This window comes from Zingiber officinale, chromosome 2A (assembly GCF_018446385.1).
Source record: "Zingiber officinale cultivar Zhangliang chromosome 2A, Zo_v1.1, whole genome shotgun sequence".
Lineage (NCBI taxonomy): Eukaryota > Viridiplantae > Streptophyta > Magnoliopsida > Zingiberales > Zingiberaceae > Zingiber > Zingiber officinale.
In genome coordinates, this window is record NC_055988.1 from 111,494,739 (window position 1) to 111,501,877 (window position 7,139).

The window sequence follows — 7,139 nt, forward strand, 5'->3', positions numbered from 1 at the left end:
GATTTTTTGACTCGAGGGTTTATAGTTGCTGCTCGATTCTAGAGCCCATTACTCTAATATAACTCAAACCCGATCTATCGACACGGGAGTCTCTGACTCGAGGGGTTATAGTCGCCGCTTGACTTCTATAGCCCGTGATTCTATTATAACTCAAACCTGGTCGATCGACATGGGAGTCTCTGATTCGAGGGTTTATAGTTGGCACTTGACTTCTAGAGCCCGTGGCTCTAATATAACTCAAACTCAGCCGATCAGCACGGGAGTCTCTGACTCGAGGGTTTATAGTCGTCGCTCGACTTCTAGAGCCTGTGGCTCTAATATAACTCAAACCCGGCTGATCGACACGGGAGTCTCTGACATTGAGCTCATGACTCTAATATAATTTAAACTCGGCCGATTGCAGGGGAGTCTTCGACATTGAGCCCATGACTCTAATATAATTTAAACTCGGGCGATTGGCACAAGAGTCTTCGACATTGAGCCCGTGACTCTAATATAATTAAAACCTGGCCGATCAACACAGGAGTTTTTGACATTGAGCCCGTGGCTCTAATATAATTTAAACCCTGTCAATTGGCACGAGAGTCTTCGACATTGAGCCCATGACTCTAATATAATTTAAACCCGGCTGATCGGCACGGGAGTCTTCGGCATTGAGCCCATGACTTTAATATAATTTAAACCCGGCCGATCGACACGGAAGTCTTCGATCGCGGAACTGTGGTAAATCCTATGATCGAAAGAGAAAATATAATGGAAAAACTGACCTACCGACCAACAAAGGATCTGACTCAGTTTCTCGACTCCCGAATACCCGTGGAGTGAGGAGAATATGATATGCTCGTCGAAATCCACCAGGGTCATGAGGATGATAAAATTTTCCGACGTCGTCCATCTTCACGTTCCAGATTAGGCGAAGTTCTCACAGACGTTGCCATTATGATCTTGTCGGGAATCTGAGAAGATGGAGCTGCAGAAATGACGTGGCTGGAATGCGGACCAAGTCACCATGACCCAGAGGGGGAGTGTGAGGAGCTATCTTTTATGTTGACCAAGTTGTCAAAAAATCTCTGATCAATGCTACCTGCAGGAAGGGCCTGGGATTCCCCGGTCCCTGACACCCCGATGCTCGAGGTAGATCCTACGGATATATACGGAACAGACTAATGGTAGAATAATGAAATAAATAATGAATAAGTACAGTGACATACCTTGGCCCAGGGGGTGCCCTCGGATGGATTGGTGAGCTGACTGCGACATTGATCGAATCATCATGATCCAGAAGAGTAGATGAATGTGAGCTGGAGGAGTTGAATCTAATGGTACAGAGCCGGACCTGATGACATGGAGCCGGATGCGATAGGGATCTGTTGGCACAGATCTGGATGCGGTCTGGATCGCTAGAATATGACAATGGTCTATAGGCAGAAATACAACAATAGCTTGAAGGCCGGAATACAACAACAGCTCGATGGCCGGAACAGAATAGTAGCTCAAAGGTCAGAGATAGGCTATATCAAAGAAGTGAATGTTGGATCATCATCGGGCATGTATAGTCGACTGGATCTGATGGGCATACGGTAACAATGATGATCCAGAGGACAGCTGAAGGTGTGCCATCTGGCTATGGGTGTCGATCGGCTACGAGCAACATCGGCCGCTGGAGGTTGTGATGAGGTCGAAGACGACTCATAGGCCGGAGCTGACTCGTGGGTCAAAAACTAGAATTGAATAGAATGAACAGTCCTCCCTTTTGTTTTCTCCTCTCTATTTCTTTCGTTCCCTAACCTTTATATAGAGGGGACCAGTCAAGGGGTGTGCCTCTTGGAGGGAAGGCCAAGAGTTGCATCCCATTGAAGGATGTCATTAAGGGGAAAGGGAAAGAAAAGTTTAAGAGGTATTTTCTGTTAAAGGAGGAAGAGAAGTCTAAAAATTATTCCTCTTGGAGGGACGAAGGGAAAAAAATCTCTCCTCTCCACATGTCTCTTATCCATCCCCACATCAGAATCAATCGTAGACTGAATCGCAATCTAACGACTCTCAATAATGTCATGGCACACGTGTATCTCAATCTAGTGGCTATCAATGGTGTCAAGGCGTACACCCATCTCCAGACTCAACTCCTTGACACACGTATCTAATGACTCGATGTCCTTCTCCAAACAATCAATATGATTGACGTCATCTATCTACTCAGGTGCCAACAACTGAAGTATCTCCTCCTCACTCTTAATTTGATTGGCAACATTAGCATCCCATGACCATTGCTCTAGACCATGGTCTCGACACCCGGTCGCATGCCAGCAAGCAAGAAGATACATAGACCAATTCGAGCATACTTCTCCATCAGAGGGTTTATGTCACCCTTAGTGACATTGATACCTAATGATGTTAACCGTGATGTAATGATGTTACCTAATGGCATATGAATCTTCTTCTGGATAGGAATGGTAAAATGCACTATATAGTGAAACACATTTAGGGAAACACCAACATCGACCAAAATGCATATAACATGAAAAGATGACTTATCCTAACCTTGGCTAGACCACGAGTAGCAATGGGAAGTATACACACAACAATGATTTTATAGAGGATATTGTCAAGAGCATATAGACCATTGACAGAGAATATTTTGACCAAGAGGTCTGGGATGATGAAATATTGACTCGTACATCAAGCTAACAGTGAGTTGATCAAAGAGCTCAGGAAGAGGCTCTAGATATGATGGATAACAATAAAAGAACTATCAAAGCATCTCTGGAATAAAATATATGTTGTGTTTAGTCACGTGAGTCCTGTAAATGTATCCATCTCTGATAAGACGTAGGTGTTGGACCGCGTCAGCTGACTAGAAGAGGGGTTGAATAGCCCTGTAAAAATAAAATACAATCCTCCTCGGATTTCTTAAACTAACACTTGCATAAAATATATTAAATAAATAAAAAGACAATAAAAGAAGAGGGACAAGTATTTTTACTTGGTTACAACCAGGGAGATTGTTAATCCAATGAATGAATTGCGCACTAGAATATCTCCTTCAGGCGGAGAAGCCTCTTACAGCATTTAAGCACAGAAAATAAAGAAGCTAAACTACAAATGAAGTGCACAAGTGTTGGAAATGCTAATTGCTTGTCTATTCTCTAGCTTCTGGACCAAGGCTGTATTTATAGCCTTGGTCGGGGCGCTTGAAAGGGTTCCAGGTACCTTGGAGGAGATAAACTTTTATCCCCTTCACAACGAATCATGTTTAACACGATCCTGGTCAATGCTCAACTCTGGGCGCCCGTAATGGCTCCGGGCGCCCGGACGGTTCGGGCGCCCGGACGGTTCAGGCGCCCGGAACCACTAAAGTCAATAGGGTTGACTTTTGGTCCAATCCCTCTGCTCCGGTGTTGCTCACCTCAGTCCGGGTCTTCCGCTCTGGCTTCGCTCGCTTGGGTGATTTCGGCCAACCGAAATAAGGCTCACCCAAACCCAATTTCGACCTTCTCGAGCAGGCTTTTGCTCTGACTTCTCGTACCTCGAAATCATCGTGTGCTTCCTTCTCATCCGCTAGCATACTCATCCGCAACTCTTCGTCCCTTGGTCGCACTATGTGCCGGCCTTCTCGTTAGCTGTGTCTCTTGCTCCCTGAGCAAATTTCCGCTCCGTCTTCTCGTCCCTCAGAAACACCGTACCCTTCCTTCTCGTCCGCTGGTGTACTCTTCCATAGTGCCTCATCCCTCATACGCATTCTCCCGTGCCATCCTTCTCGCTAGCTATGTCTTTCGCTCGACTCCCTATGTTCCTAAGCTCCTGCACACTTAGACACAAGGTTAAAACAACACATGACCTAACTTAACTTATTGATCACATCAAAATAATCCTGGGGTTCCAATAGTAATTTGTCATAAAATTCAACTAGCAAATCAGTATTAATGAAATGGTCACAATACACTAATTTGTCTAATTGATAATGTGCTATTATGTCAACCACATCCAAATAGTCGGAACCTAAGATTTTTGCGTGCAAGTATCATGCCAAAATGATCTAGAACCTATATTCACTAGATGCTTCTCTAGATGCATCTGATCTAGAGGTAGCTAGTCTCACCCTCTTGGAGTCTACGTTTTGTTTCAATCTATTGAATATATGAATGCACCAACAATGTAATTAGTAATTAATGAAATAAACTTAATGAATTGAAATTAGAATGTGACCAAGCGTAATCGAGGCACCATTTAGATGAATCGAAAGAATTAACAGATCAGAGAAAGAGGGACTATTCTCTGCCTACTCACCAAAGAAGATGAAGTCCAATCACTAGAGAAAAGCTGTCGGTGAACACAATGATACTTGCCTAAGACAAGGGAAGATCACCAGAGGGGGACAGGAGATGAACCGTCGGTTGCTGATGAGACACTAAGACACATCGAAAACCTAAATATGAGGTTGGAAAATTGTCGGCACAAGAAGACATTGACTAGAAGACCTTCGGCCGATGAAGTGCTAGAGAGAGAACCAACCTTACCTAGTTGGATGATGACTGAGACACGGGGTGAGGAAAAACTGACAGAGAAGATTCCATCGACACAGCGAATAGTGGTGACCTAGTCGAAAGGGGGACTCCGAGCAGGCAAGGAGGAGTTTCGCATGCAGGTAGGTCGGGATTAGGGTTCGAGGCAGAGAAATCATGAGAAATTGTGAATAGGGATCGGGCGAGGTTTTAAAAATCAAGATGAGAAGCCGGTGGCAGTAATTATAGGTGCAACAATCGACTGATAGGATTATCAGTTGATTGTTCACAAATAGTCAGATATCCGATTCTGTGCTTGATCCTAACCTCATTAATCGATTGATCTCATAATCAGTCGACTACTATCAAGTGGTCAAGTCTTTGACATACTTCGGTGCTTGATTTGAATCTCATTTGTCAATTGATCATAAAAATCAATCAACTGTTAGACTCATAATATCAGCATATCAATGAATTAGTCGACTATGTTACCAACACAATCAATTGATATGTTTGATATTGGTTTCCTAGCCTGATTTTAGAGTTTTGGGGCATATTTCCTCACCCAAATCATTATCTAACATATTTGATCAGATATAGGCAAGTCCTATTTCATAAGGAAATGACTTAGGCGGGGTGTTTTGGTGTTGGGATGGCCAATCATGATCTTCGGATTAATTACACATAAATTATATATTGGTCTTCCCCATGATAGGTCAAATTAATGATTCATAAAGGATTTTAACTTTTAGCTCAAAATAATACATCATAACAAGCATTATAAACCAAAACATTAATCCTAGTATCTCACCCCCATCTACATGGCTTCTGAGGTACTTTGATCTTCGTGGCTAGCCATTAGTGCTAGTCCGACGTATGCTTCTATTTCTAACTTGGATGATGAACTTTCTTCCCAAGTAGCCTTAAGATTTTTGTGTTTGTTGGCTTGGGCCCCTTGTCATTTTCCTTTTTAAGCTTCGGGCAGTCCTCCTTTATATGACATTCCTTTTGACACTGGTAGCATCGAACTTTTCTTCTATTTCTTGGAGTTTTTTTATTCTGCATTTCTTTAAATTTATTAGACCTAAAAAATTTCCACTTTCTTACCATATAAGCTTCTTGGTCTCCTTCCAGATCTGAGTCTGACTCGGGTGCATCCTTCTTTGTGGCTCTCAGTGCCAAGTTCTGGGTTGACTCTTTACTTGATCTTGCACATCTGGATTTATGTAATTCAAAGGTTGAAAATAATTATTCTAGTGTACTTACCTCGAAGTCCTTTGAGATGTAGTAGACATTGATTATTGAGGTCCATTCTGGAGTTCTGGGAAAGGCGTTGAGCGCGTACCATACTGAGTCCCGACTGGTCATCGTTTCACCAAGGTTGACCAGTCCAGTGATTAGTTCCTTGATCTTCGCATGTAGTTGGGCTACCTTCTCACCTTTTTCTAGATGTATGTTTGTTAGTTGATTTTGAAGAAGGTCTCATCTTGCGAGCTTCGTTTCGGATGTGCTTTCATGGAGTTCCAGGAATTTCTCCCAGAGTTCTTTGACAGATGAGTAGCTTCCAATGTGGTTGACTTCTTAAGGCGGCAACACACTCAGCAGATGATATTCTGCTCTACTATTGGCGATGAAATCACTTTGTTCCTCCTTCATCTAAAAATATTCATCTTTCTCTACGCCTTGTTGATCTTTTGGAACTACAAAATTGTATTTAATAATTAAAATAATTTCAAAATCGATTTTTAGAAATACCTCCATTCGACGTTTCCAGTGCACGAATTCCCCTCGAACTTTGGTGGGATAAAGCTTGGTTCGACCATTGATTTTACTTCGGTCGGAGATTAGTCCTTCTGAAATGAACCTCCCTTTGATACCACTTGTAGGACTCTTGGTGGTGGGTAAGAGGGGGGTGAATTATCCTGCAAATACAAAGACACCTTTCTCGAACTTTACAGCATAATTAAACTAACACTTACATAAAATGAATTAAGAAACTAATTAAAAAAAAGAGGCACCAAATTTACTTAGTTTACAATCATGGGATTGCTAATCTAAGACTTTGAAATGTGCACTAAGATTCTCCTCTAGGCGGAGTAGCCTCTTACAACGTTAATGCACACAATTACAAAGCTAAACAAGAAAGAAATTGATTACAAGTGTTTTGTTTTAGCTTCTGGGACCAGGGCTATATTTATAGACCTGGTCGGGGCGCCTGAGAGGGTTCCAGACGCCTGAGAGGAGATAAACTTTTATCCCCGTCGCAATGGAATGTGCCACGTCGCGTTCAGGATAAAAGCTTGCTCCGGGCACCCGGACCAAGTCCAGGCGCCTGGACCCAAGTTAACATCATGTTAACTATTTGGTCCGAATTCTTCCGCTCCGGCTCCGCTTGGGTGATCTCGGTCATCCGGAATAGAGCTCACCCGAACCCAACTTCCGGCTTTTGAGCAAACTTCCACTCTAACTTCTCGTCCCTCGGAAACACTGCACGCCTCCTTCTCGTCCACCCGTGTACTCTTCCACAACACCTCATACCTCAGACGCACCGAGCCCTTCGACTCTCTCTCGTGCCGTCCTTCTCACTAGCTACGTCTTTTGCTCGACTTCCTGTGCTCATAAGTTTCTGCACACTTAGAC

The 7,139-nt window shown here is 43.2% G+C and overlaps 1 long non-coding RNA gene across 1 annotated transcript; it reads right to left on the minus strand.

Annotated features, from left to right (window-relative positions):
* Window positions 1-3,082: 3,082 nt before the first annotated feature.
* LOC122039889 lies at window positions 3,083-4,698 on the minus strand. Its single transcript, XR_006128423.1, has 3 exons — window positions 4,510-4,698; window positions 4,285-4,405; window positions 3,083-3,798 (listed from the first exon to the last, which is right to left on the minus strand). It is a non-coding gene; the product is annotated as an uncharacterized LOC122039889 (long non-coding RNA).
* Between the last annotated feature and the right edge of the window lie 2,441 nt (window positions 4,699-7,139).